Source organism: Nyctereutes procyonoides, unplaced genomic scaffold, assembly GCF_905146905.1.
Source record: "Nyctereutes procyonoides isolate TBG_1078 unplaced genomic scaffold, NYPRO_anot_genome, whole genome shotgun sequence".
NCBI classification, from domain to species: domain Eukaryota; kingdom Metazoa; phylum Chordata; class Mammalia; order Carnivora; family Canidae; genus Nyctereutes; species Nyctereutes procyonoides.
In genome coordinates, this window is record NW_026575125.1 from 118,666,623 (window position 1) to 118,680,473 (window position 13,851).

Genomic DNA, 13,851 nt, shown 5'->3' on the forward strand with positions numbered 1-13,851 from the left:
CGGGCGGCGCGCATGCATGTGTGTGTGCATGTGCCAGTGCTCACACACGCACGCCGGCCTGTTTCCACACCCGGCCCGGGGCCCGCAGGCCCTGCTGCCTGCGGGGCCATCTCACCCTTGGGAATCCACACCACGGTTGCTTTCTTTAATTGTTCCTGAATAAACGGTTTATGTAAGATACTGAACAGAGGGAACTGCTTCCTGAGCACCCTGGAGGGTTTGGGGAAGGTGGGGGGGAGGCCCAGAGCAGGGATGCTGGAGCCCCGTGCTGGACTGTGGGGGGCGGGGGGACTTGAGCACCCACCCTCAGCCGTGACCTGCCGTCAGGCACCCACGCAGCCTGTAGGCCCAGCCTCCAGCAGAGCCGCCCATCGGCTCCTGAGCCACGGAGCCCCCACCCCGGGCCACACGCTGCTGCTCCGGACAGGGAGGTCGCATGAGCCAAAGATGCTCACCACTCGGAGCCGGCTTCCTGGAGGGGCAGGGAGGACTCTAAGCCGACCCCAGTGAGGCTGAGGGTCTGGTTCTGTGCAGGGAGCAGGGGAGCGGGGACCCACCAGCAGTGACCTCAGGGTTTGGCAGCCGAGCCCCAAGGCTCAGCGCGGAGTCGGAGCCGAGCCTCAGTGTGAGGGGATGGGAGCCACCCGAGGACGGGAGCTGGGGAGGGATGGGGGCACACCTGCGTGGCCAAGCTCATGTCCCTCTGGCTGGCACCACGTGGAATTTGCTCCTTGGACTGCAGATCCCGGGACGGAGGCAGGGAGAACCTGCAGCGGCCGCTGGGCCACCTCAAGGGACAAAGGAGGCTTGCTCCTCGCTGGCTTCCTGGGCTCAGCACCGGACAACTCCCCTGAAGCTCAGGTGGTCCTTCTCAAGCCTCGATGCCCAGGGCGCCCAGGGGGCGCAGTCGGTTAACTGACGCTTGGTTTTGCTCTGGTCGTGATCTCAGGGTCAGGAGATCGAGCCCCATGTCGGGCTCAGTGCTCAGCGGGGAGGCTGCTGGAGATTATCTCTCTCCCTCTGCCCCTCTCCTCACTCGTGCCTGCTCTCTCTCTCTCTCTCAAAGAAATAAATCTTTAAAACCATGACTCCCAACCACAGAGACGTGGCAAGAGGTGGAAGTGAAGCTGGAAGGTGGGTGCGGACAAGTGCAGGGGGCGCGCATGCCCAGGAAGCAGGAACCCAGGCCACCCCTCCTCCTTGGACACCCTCTTCCTATAGCTACCCAGACACCTCCCATGGGAGCCAGGAGATGATGCCTGGGGCCCCACATAAAGCCAGTACTCTTGGGGTACCTGGGTGGCTCAGTCGGTTGGGCGTCTGACTCGTGGTTTCAGCTCAGGTCACGATCTCATATCAGGAGATCAAGCCCCACATCAGGCTCTGTGCTGGACGGGGAGTCTGCTGGAGATTTTCTCTCTCCCTCTGCCCCTCTCCTCACTTGCTCACTCTCACGCTAAAATAAATAAATAAAATCTTAAAAAAAAAAAAAAGAAAGCCAGTACCCTTGAAGGGCAATGCTCTCAACAGGCATGGCTGACAGATTACTGCCCCCCCCCCAAAGACGGCCACATCCTAATTCCAGGCCACTGTGAATACGTTACCTTAAGTGGCAAAAAGGACACTGCAGATGTGCTGAAGTCAAGGATCTTGAGATGGGGTGACTGTCCTGGATTATCTGGGTGGGCCCGAAAACCATCATATGCATCTTTATAAGGGAAAGAGGGATTCAGGAGAGTGAGGGGAGGAGACATGGCAATGGAAACAAGGATCAGAGCCAGAAAGAGATGGGAAGAGGCTACATTACTGGCTTTGAAAGTGTACAAAGGGGCTGCAAGCCAAGGAATGCAAGTGGCTTCTAGAAGCTGCAGAAGGCAAAACAACAAATCAGCTCGACTGATACCTCGAGCTTAGCTCAGTGAAATCCATGTTGGGTTGCTGATCTCCAGAACTGGAAGAGAACACATTTGTGCTGTTTTAAACCCCTGGGTTTAAGAAAAATAAAATAAACCCCTGGGTTTGTGGCGATTTGACAACAGCAGCAGCAGAAAATGAGAACAATTGGTGACCTAGAAAAAAAAAAATACCCCACCAAAAGAGGTGAGGATATTTACTTATTTTGCCCTTGGAAATGGGTAGAAGTGTGAAAAAAAAAGGGGGGAAATTTGACCCTCAAGAATTAATAGCCACAAGCTGAATTTTTAAAAAAGATTTTTATTTATTTATTCATGAGAGACACAGAGAGAGAGAGGCAGAGACAAAAACAGGCTCCACCCAGGGAACCCAACGTGGGACTCGATCCCGGGTCTCCAGGATCACACCCTAGGCCAAAGGCGGCGCTAAACCGCTGAGCCACTGGGGCTGCCCTACAAGCTTAATTTTTAACTGAAAGAATCTAGGCATAGAGGACTACACTCCACAGCTTTTTTTCTTGGAGGGACTAAGGGACAGTGAGAGATCTGAAGGGGGGCACAGCTCCGGGATTTGTCTGGAAGCTCCATTTGCTTAGCTTGCACACGGATTTCACTTGGAATGGAACAGCCCAATAAAAATAGCGAAGTTTTGAAAATACATTTTTTTAAAGATTTTATTTATTTATTCATGAGAGACACACACAGAGAGAGAGAGAGGCAGAGACACAGGCAGAGGGAGAAGCAGGCCTCATGCATGGAGCCTGACATGGAACTCGATCCCTGGTCTCCAGGAAAAGGCCCTGGGCTGAAGGTGGCACTAAATGCTGAGCCACCCGGGCTGCCCTGAAAATACATTTTTTAAAAGTTCTAACTGAAGTGGTCCAGAAGGAGTATTGCCCCCAGAGTGCCTGGCAGGAGCAAGCACAAATCCTCTGTGCGGGGACATCCTTTCAATATGGGCCTGTAAGGTGGGCTAGGATGATGAAGGGCTGTAGTTGGGTATTTGCCCTCTGTTAGACCCTGATACAGCCCCAGTAGCTCAGGATCTGATGCAAGAGTTTGTCCCGAAGGCAGGCCTTATTAAGAACAGAATGGTGTATTTCAAAATCTCTACTTTCCCCCTCCCGCTGCCAGAAGCAGGAGACCTCTCTCGCATCTTCACTGTGCCGTTAGGGCCCCTGGAGAGAAAATGTATAAAAGTGTGGGAACCTCCCTAAGATTGGGCCCCTCCCCCCCCAGATTTTTTTTTTTTTTAACTTTCAGACGTGTCGACACTGAACCTCAAGCAATTCATCAGTTAAAGTTCAGGTTTTCCTCCCCCCGGCACTGTTCTCTCCCAGGTTTCTGCTCTGTTAGGCTATGACTCTCCCTGTATCTGCCTGCCAGTGTTTGGAACAGTGGTTCGCCCTGTGGATCTCACTTCTCTCGTGGATCTAAGGAGAGCTGTTGACTTTTCAGTGTGTTCAGCTTTTTACTTGTTGATGGCGTGCAGTGGTGACTCCCAAGCTCCTTCCATGCCCGACCAGAAGCTGGAAGTCACCCGAGTCTGATTTGATTGGCTGATTTTTTTTTATTATTGTAGGTTACATTTTATGTTTCTTCTACTTGAGTCAGAAAGTCTGGATGGTGGGGCTGACTTAACTTATTTCCTTTCTCTCTACCACAGGGTCTTCAGTGACTGTTGTCTCCCTTCTAAGAACAGTTGATTCATATATTTTGCCAAGGTTTCCAGTTTTGCGTGGTGGGAGGGTAAATTCTGGACCCTGTTACTCCCTCATGGCCATATCAGCATTGAATAATATTAAGCTTTGTTAAGATAAATACGCTAAATGCTAGATTTTCTAGAGTGAAGATTATATAGAGTGTATTACTGTTAAACTAGTAGAGGAAAAGTCTCAAACATTGAGGGAAAATCTCAATCCTAAAGAAGTCAAGGACAAAAATAAAGAAACAAACACTGGAATAAGTAGAAGGTATAAAGTAAGATTATAGAAATTAATCCAAACATCACTTAAGCAAAATAAATAGACTAAACTCTCTAGCTAAAGACAGGATTAAGGACATCTGGGTGGCTCAGCGGTTTAGCGCCTGCCTATAGCCCAGGGCATGACCCTGGAGTCCTGAGACCCAGTCCCACATAGGGTTCCCTGCATGGAGCCTGCTTCTCCCCCTGCCTGTGTCTCTGCCTCTCTCTCTCTCTCTCTCTCTCTCTCTCTCTCTCTCTCTGTCTCTCATGAATAAATAAAATCTTTTTTAAAAAAAGACAGGAGTATTTTATTTTTTTTAAGATTTTACTTATTTATTTATTTATTTATTTATTTATTTATTTATTTATTTTAATTTATTTTTTATTCATGAGAGACACAGAAAGAGAGACGGGGGGGAGGCGCTCATCACGCTCTGACCCCAAGGCAGCTGCTCAACCGCTGAGCCACCCAGGTGTCCCAAGACAGGATTATTTTAGATCCAGCTATAAGCCATTTCTAAGAGACACATCTAAATAATAGGATCAAAAAAAAAAGATTAAAAGGGCTGGACTTCTAGCTATGGCCAAGTGAATATATAAAAAATAATCTCCCCCCTCCCCCCCCAAAAAACAACCTGGCTAACTTCAGTTAGTAGAGCATGCAACTCTTGACCTTGGAGTCATGAGTTCAAGCCTCGCATTGGGAGTAGAGTTTACTTAATAAAAAAAATTTTTAAAAAAACTATAAAGCTGGACAAAATTGACAAAAACAACCTTGGTGACCTGGAAATCAACTGAAGGTATATAATAAACCAAGAAACTAAACTTTGGGACTGGCATAGCGGTTTAGCACCGCCTGCAGCCTGGGGTGTGATCCTGGAGACCCGGGATCAAGTCCCACGTCAGGCTTCCTGTAGGGAGCCTGCTTCTCCCTCTGCCTGTGTCTCTGCCTCTCTCTCTCTCTTTCTCTCTCTCTCTCTCTCTCTCTCTGTGTGTGTGTGTGTGTCTATGAATAAATAAACAAAATCTTTAAAATAAATAAATAAAATAAACTTTGGGACTCTGTGGCATTCTGACCTAGCTTTGATCTCATCCCTCCCAGCTTGTTTTGGCATGGGCCAGGGCAAGGCAGCTGATGAAGACAAGCAGCTTCTCTGCCTAGGTTTGAGGAAAGCTAACTCAATTCGGAGTGGTGGATAATACCTGCATCCAGGGCATTCTCAGTGGAAGTGACTTCTCAAAGGCAAAACAGCCAACAACACAGCTCTTTTAGACTGATATTGTGAATGTGCTTGGGGCAAGCATATTCTCGGCTAGCCAGAGAATGAAGAGGTCTCAAACAATCCATGTTCTCCTGGACTATCTTGAGGCTACACACGCATATAAAAGAGACTCAAGGGGGGATCCCTGGGTGGCTCAGCGGTTTGGCGCCTGCCTTTGGCCCAGAGCACAATCCTGGAGTCCCGGGATCGAATCCCGCATCGGGCTCCCTGCATGGAGCCTGCTTCTGCCTCTGCCTGTCTCTCTTTCTCTCTATCATGAATAAATAAAATAAAATAAATTTTTAAAAAAAGAGACTCAAAAGAACCCAGGGAAAAGAAAACATTAGACAGACCTGCAAATACCCTGAACACTGAAAGAGGTCCCCTACCCATGCACAGATCCATCAGCAGTATACACAAGTCTGACTAGGTGAAGATGTTATTAGCAATTTCCATCCAATCAATGGCCAGCCACTAAGCTAGGCAGATACAGGGGCAGCCCCTACAAAACCAGGCTTAAAAATTTAAACTAGAATATATTAAAAAAGCAGAAGGTCACCTAGGTGGCTCAGTTGGTTAACCATCTGACTCTTGAACTCAGCTTAGGTCTTGATTTCAGGGTAGTGAGTTCAAGCCCCATATTGGGCTCTACACCAGGCGTTGAGCCTACTTAGAAAGGAGGGGCACCTGGGTAGCTCAATCAGTTAAGCCTCTGACTTTATTTTGGCTCAAGATTTTATTTATTTATTCTTGAGAGACACACACACAGAGAGAGGCAGAGATGCAGGCAGAGGGAGAAGCAGGCTCCATGTGGAGCCCAACGTGGGATTCGATCCTGAGTCTCCAGGATCACACCCTGGGCTGAAGGCGGCGCTAAACCGCTCAGCCACCGGGGCTGCCCTGTGTTGATTTTTTAACTGGATATTTTTGAGTTACAACTGCATTACTCAGTTTTGGTAAAATGAAGAGGCTTTGCTTCAGTATAGCTCCATTCCTTCCCTCCTCTTTGGTGCAGTTAATGTTATGCATATGTTTATTGCATACGTAGGTTATAAACCAATAATACATTGTTATGGTTACTGCTTTCTTTATATGATCTTATGTCCTTTAAATACGTTAAGAGAAGAAAGGAGGAAAAATATATTGAGACTTTTATATTAGCACACATATTAATCATTTTTGCTGCTCTTCATTTCTTCCTTCAGATTTGAATTACAAACTGGTGTCAGCCTGAAGGACTTCTGTATTTCCTGTAAAAAACTATATGAGCAGTGAGTTTTCTCACTCTTTATATACCTGGGAATATCTCTTTTTAAAAAGATACTCAAGAATTAGTGAACTTGAAAATAGATCAACACAAATTATCCAATCTGAAAACCAGAGGGATAAATGATTGAGACTCAGAGACCTGTAGAACAAGTATACTAAAATGTGTATAATGGGATGCTTTAAATCTTTATTTTTTAAGATTTATTTATTTACTTATTTATGATAGACACAGAGAAAGAGAGAAAGAGGCAGAGACACAAGAGGAAGGAGAAGCAGGCTCCATGCCAGAAGCCCGACGTGGAACTCGATCCCGGGACTCCAGGATCACGTCCTGGGCCAAAGGCAGGCGCTAAACCACTGAGCCACACAGGGATCCCCTAATGGGATGCTTTAAAGAGGAGGAGAAAGAGAAAGGGGCAGAATAAACATTTGAAGAAATAATGGCTGAAACACTCAAATTTTATGAGAAACATTAATCAGACCCAAGAAGTCCAATGAATCCCAAGTAATATAAACACAGAGTTAGTCGTAGACACTTCCCGGTGAAAGATAAAAGTCAAAGATAAAAGCCAAAGATAATCCATTTTGAAAGCAGTAAGAGAAAAATGACCCAAGCAGAAGGGAACCACAATGAAATTAGCAGTTAACTTCTGATCAGAAACAATAGAGGCCAAAAGACAGTGGAATGACATAATCAAAGAACTGGGAAAAAAACACCATCAATCAAAAATTCTATATCCAACAAAATTATCCTTTAAAAGTTGCCGGTTAAATGGGGTGCCTGGTTGGCTCAGATCAAGAGCAAGTGACTCTTGATCTTAGAGTTATGAGCTCAAGCCCCACACTGGGTGTAGAGATTACTTGAAAATAAAATCTTTTTAAAAATTAAAAGTTGAAGATTTTTTTAAAAAGAGATATTCCCAGGTATATAAAGAGTGAGAAAACTCACTGCTCATATAGTTTTTTACAGGAAATACAGAAGTCCTTCAGGCTGACACCAGTTTGTAATTCAAATCTGAAGGAAGAAATGAAGAGCAGCAAAAATGATTAATATGTGTGCTAATATAAAAGTCTCAATATATTTTTCCTCCTTTCTTCTCTTAACGTATTTAAAGGACATAAGATCATATAAAGAAAGCAGTAACCATAACAATGTATTATTGGTTTATAACCTACGTATGCAATAAACATATGCATAACATTAACTGCACCAAAGAGGAGGGAAGGAATGGAGCTATACTGAAGCAAAGCCTCTTCATTTTACCAAAACTGAGTAATGCAGTTGTAACTCAAAAATATCCAGTTAAAAAATCAACACAGGGCAGCCCCGGTGGCTGAGCGGTTTAGCGCCGCCTTCAGCCCAGGGTGTGATCCTAGAGACTCAGGATCGAATCCCACGTTGGGCTCCCACATGGAGCCTGCTTCTCCCTCTGCCTGCATCTCTGCCTCTCTGTGTGTGTGTCTCTCTCATGAATAAATAAATAAAATCTTTTTAAAAATCAACACAGAAAATAAAATGGTATATAAACTGGTAAATAAAAATATTTAATACAAGAGAAGGTAGTCAAAGAAGAAGAGAGGAACAAAAAAGAATGGAGATATATAGAAAACAAATAGCAAAATGGCAAATGCAAACACAACGGCATCAATCGTTACATCAAATGCACATAGTCTAAATACCCCACTCAAAAATCAGAGAATCAAAAAAAAAGTGAGAGTCCATTAACTGTATATTGTTTCAAGAAGACAAAACTTAGGTTCAAAAACAAAAATAGATTAAAAATAAAAGGATGGAAAAAATATATCATGCAAACAGTAACCATAAAAGAGCTGTAGTGGCTATATTAATATCAGATGAAATAGACTTTAAGACCAAAGCGATGATTTTTTTTTAAGATTTTATTTATTTATTCATGAGACATACAGACAAAGAGAGGCAGAGACACAGGCAGAGGCAGAAGCAGGCTCCATGCAGGGAGCCCAATGTGGGACTCGGTCCCAGGTCTCCAGGATCACGCCCTGGGCTGAAGGCGGTGCTAAACCGCTGAGCCACCCGGGCTGCCCAAGACCAAAGCGATTATTAAAGAAAAAAGGGACATTTCATCCAGAATATATAACAATTATAAATAAATACACATCTAACAACACATAAAGCAAAAACAGACAAAAGGAGAAAGAGACAATTCAACTATGACAGTTGGAGATTTCAATACCCGACTTTCCAATAATTGGTAAAACTAGAAAGAACATCAGCAAGATGCAGAAATCCTGAACAACACTATCCACAAGGCTGACCTAACTAAAACCTATGGGACACTCCACTCAACAAATGCAGAGTACTCTTCAAATATGTATGGAACATTCTCTAGGACTAGGATTATAACTTAGACTATAAAACAAGTTTCAGTACATGTAAAAAGATTGAAATAACTCAAAATAGGGCAGCCCCGGTGGCTCAGTGGTTTAGCGTTGTCTGCAGCCCAGGGTGTGATCCTGGAGACCCGGGATCGAGTCCCACATCAGGCTCCCTGCATGGAGTCTGCTTCTCCCTCTGCCTGTGTCTCTGCCTCTCTCTCTCTCTCTCTCATGAATAAATAAATAAAATCTTTTAAAAAAACTTTATAAAATGAAATAACTCAAAATAGGTTTTATATTTTATATTATATTTATATTTTATATAAAATAACCACAAAAGAATTAAATCAGAAATCAAAACCAGAAAGACATCTAGAAAATTCAAAAATATTTGGACATTGAACAGAACACTTGTAAGTAACCTTCAAGCCAAAGAAAAAATTACGAGGGAGGGATCCCTGGGTGACTCAGTGGTTTTAGTGCCTGCCTTCAGCTCCGGAGATCCTGGAGACCCGGGATCGAGTCCCACATCGGGCTCCCTGCATGGAGCCTGCTTCTCCCTCTGCCTGTGTCTCTGCCTCTCTCTCTCTCTCTCTCTGTATGTCACTCATGAATAAATAAATAAAATCTTAAAAAAATTATGAGGGAAATTATAAAATACTTTGAACAGAAGGAAAATGAAAATTCAACACATCAAAATTATGGGATGCAGCTAAAGCAGTACTTAGAAGGAAATTTGTAGCTTTAAATGCCTCAACCAGCAAATAAGAAAGGTCTCAAGTCAACAGCCTAGTAGTGATCTACCTTAACAACCTAGAAAAAGAAAAGCAAACTAAATCCAAAGCAAGCCAACATAAGATCAGTGTAGAAATGACTGAAATAGAAAACAGAAAAAAAAACTAATGAAAACAAGAGTTTGCTCTTGGCAAAGATCAACTAAACCAATATTAACTAGACTGATCAAGGAAAAAGGTTACCTAGATCAAGAATGGAAAGGTGGGACATTACAACTGACTTACACAAGTTTGAAAGATTCTAACGCAATGTTTTGAACAACTTTATGGCAACAAATTAGACACTTCAGATGAACTGGACAAATTCTTGGACACAAATAACCAAAATTGACTTCCAAAGAAAGAGAAAAAAAAACTAAAAGACAACCAACAGAATGGGAGAAGATATTTGCAAATGACGTATCAGATAAAGGGCTTGTTTCCAAGATCTATAAAGAACTTATTAAACTCAACAGCAAAGAAACAAACAATCCCATCATGAAATGGGCAAGAGACATGAAGAGAAATCTCACAGAGGAAGACACGGACATGGCCAACATGCACATGAGGAAATGCTCCGCCTCACTGGCCATCAGGGAAATACAGATCAAAACCACAATGAGATCCCACCTCACACCAGTGAGAATGGGGAAAATTAACAAGGCAGGAAACCACACATGTTGGAGAGGATGTGGAGAAAAGGGGAACCCTCCTGCACTGTTGGTGGGAATGTGAACTGGTGCAGCCACTCTGGAAAACTGTGTGCACGTTCCTCAAACGGTTAAAAATTAGACCTACCCTATGACCCAGCAATTGCACTACTGGGGATTTACCCCAAAGATACAGATGGAGTGAAACACCAAGACACCTGCACCCCGATGTTTCTAGCAGCCATGTCCACAATAGCCCAACTGTGGAAGGAGCCTCGGTGCCCATCGAAAGATGATGGATAGAGAAGCTGTGGTCTCTGTATACAATGGAATATTCCTCAGCCATTAGAAACGACAAATACCCACCATTTGCTTCAATGTGGATGGAACTGGAGGGTATTATGCTGAGTGAAATAAGTCAATCGGAAAAGGACAAACAAAAAAAAAGGAAAAGGACAAACATTATATGGTCTCATTCATTTGGGGAATATAAAAATTAGTGAAAGAAAATAAAGGGAAAGGAGAGAAAATGAGTGAAAATATCAGTGAAGGTGACAAAATATGAAAGACACCTAACTCTGGGAAATGAACAAGGGGTGGTGGAAGGGGAGGTGGGCAGGGGGTTGGGGCGGCTGGGTGATGGGCACTGAGGGGGGCATCGGTGGGATGAGCACTGGGTGTTATGCTATATGTTGGCAAATTGAACTCCAATAAAAAAATTTTAATAAAAAAAAACAAAGAGAAAATCTGAACAGACTTATAATAAGCAAATAAATTTAAAAAAATAAGCAAATAAATTGAATTAGTAATTTCCAATGTTCCATAGCAGAAGAAATGAACAGACATCTCTCCAAAGAAGCCATCCAGACGGCCAACAGATACGTAAAAAGATGCTCAAGATCACTGACCATCAGGGAAATGCAAATCAAAACGACACTGAGATATCACCTCACACTTGTCAGAATGGCTAAAATCAACAGTGCAAGAAACGAGTGTTGGCGAGGATGAGGGAAAAAAGGAACATCTTGCACTGTTGGTGGGAGTGCAAACTGGTGCAGCCACTCTGAAAAACAGTATGGAGGTTCCTCAAAAAGTTAAAAATAAAAAAATAAATAAATAAAAAAGTTAAAAATAGGGGATCCCTGGGTGGCTCAGCGGTTTAGCGCCTGCCTTCGGCCCAGGGCATAATCCTGGAGTCCCGGGATCGGGTCTCACGTCGGGCTCCCTGCGTGGGGCCTGCTTCTCCCTCTGCCTGTGTCTCTGCCTCTCTCTCTCTCTCTCTCTCTCTGTGACTATCATAAATAAATACAAATTAAAAAAAAATTTAAAAGAGAAGTGCACTTGTCCCCACGGCCACTGGGTGGTGTGTGCAATGCTGAGATGTTGGATCTCTAGATTGTATACTAAACACTAACAGAACACTGTGTGTTGACTATCCTGGGATTTCATCAACCAATTAATCACTTAATGGTCCCACAAAGAAAATCCAAGCCCAGAAGTCTTCACGGGTGAATTCCATGAAGTAGCATAACCGGAAATCTACGTCCATAGAAAAACTTGCGTGTAAAAGAGAAAGAAAAACCTTGCATCAAACGATCGTAGTAGCATTATCCACAACAGCCAGAAGGTGGAGGCACCCCGAAGGCCCATCAGTGGGTGCACGGATGAGCAAAACGTGGTCCCCGCATACAGTGGAACATCGTTCAGCTAGGAAGAGGTCATGAAGTACTGTTCCACGCTACGGGGTGGACGACCTCAGAGACGTTACGCTGGACATGAGAAGCCGGGCACGAAGGGTGACGTACTGTATGATTGCATTTATGTGAAACATCAGAACAGGCCAATCCACAGAGGCAGAATGTAGACTAGTGGGGGGCGTGGGGGTGCTGGGGGGAATGGGGAGTGACCACTAACGGCTACAGGGTTTTTTTGGGAGGTGATGAAAATGTTCTGGAATTGGATCGTGGTGATGGTTTGCACACCTTTGTAAATATGCTAAAAACCAACAAACTGTACATTTCCAAGGGTGAATTTTTACAATATGTGGATTATATCTCCATAAAATAAAACAAATTCTAACTTTGAGAGGGAAAGGATCAAAGATCCTATACCGGACAGATATTAACCAAAAGAAAGTGACAGTTGTTATGTCACTGTCAGTCCAAGTGGACCATGAGGCAAAAGCATTGCAGTGTCAACGCGTGTGTCACTCCTTTTTTTTTTTTAAGGTTTTATTTATTTATTCATGAGAGAGACAGAGAGAGAGAAAGAGAGAGAGAGGCAGGGACACAGGCAGAGGGAGAAGCAGGGTCCATGTGGGGAGCCCGACCTGGGACTCGATCCCCGGTCTCCAGGATCAGGCCCTGGGCCGAAGGCAAGCGCCAAACCGCTGGCCACCGGGGATCCCCGTGTCACTCCGTTTTGACGAAATGTTCAACTTACCTGAAATATGTAGCACCCGCACTTACTAATTTAACTTAAAAATACACAAAGCAGTAGTTGGAGGAATGAGAAAGAGCCATCAGGCCTCTACTCAGGGACATCTCCATGGGGCCTCGGGGCGTCCGGGTGGCTCTGCCGGTTGGGCGCCCAACTCTTGATTTTGGCTTGGGTCATGGTGTCCGGGTCGTGGGATCGAGCCTCACCTCGGCCTCCGTGCTGAGGCTGTAACCTGCTTGGGATTCTCTCTCTCTCTCTCTCTCTCTCTCTCTCTCTTTTGAAATCTCCGTGGGGCCTGGAGACAGGCTCTGGAGATTTTTTTTTAAGAATTATTTATTTATTTATGATAGACAGAGAGAGAGAGAGAGAGAGGCAGAGACATAGGCAGGAGCAGGCTCCACACAGGGAGCCCGACGCGGGACTCGATCCCGGGACTCCAGGATCGCGCCCTGGGCCAAAGGCAGGTGCCAAACCGCTGAGCCACCCAGGGATCCCCCCCTGGAGATGAGGTTTTTATATTCATCGCAAAAGGCCAGGTGGGGTTGAAAAATATCGAAAACCTCTCTTAAGGCAAAAATCTAATCCCGTCACTGTCCTGCCTACAGGCAGCCGTGCCACACCTCCCCAGCGCCCACTTGAGAAAGTTCACTTTCCAGGCCAGTCGCTAGCCACTGGGCACAAGTGTCCTCAATCCACCAAAGCGGTTTATTTGTTCTTTCCCAAACACTTCGCACTTCGTGTGTTGCCCACCTGCAGCCACGGGGACGGAGGCACGGCTGCCCGGGTTAAGCCAGGAATGGGCAGAGGACGTGGCTGGCCTGTGGCCACCAGTGGCTGGCGGTCCTGCGTGCTCCCCTCTGCCTCCCGAGGGAGCTGCTTCTCTCCCGGGGTGGACTCCTTCACCCCTCCATGTCACCCACGAGTGATCCCCATCTTTCCAGGCCCGCATCCGCTGCCCATGTTCCGCCTAGGGCCCCCACGTGGACCCGACCCACATCCCTACCGCCAGCCCCGCCATGTCGAGCTCCGTGGGGTCTCTCTAGGGCTTGGGTCCCACGCTTGGCCTCTGGCTCCGTGGAACAACCTCCAGGTCCCCACTGGCCAGCGAATGTCATGAAACGGAACCGAGGCCCCGGCTCCCCACTCTTCCTCGCGCTGACGGCCTGCACCCACGCAGGGAAGGGTGAAGAGCCCCCCGAGTTCTCCGCAAGTCCCCAGGCATCC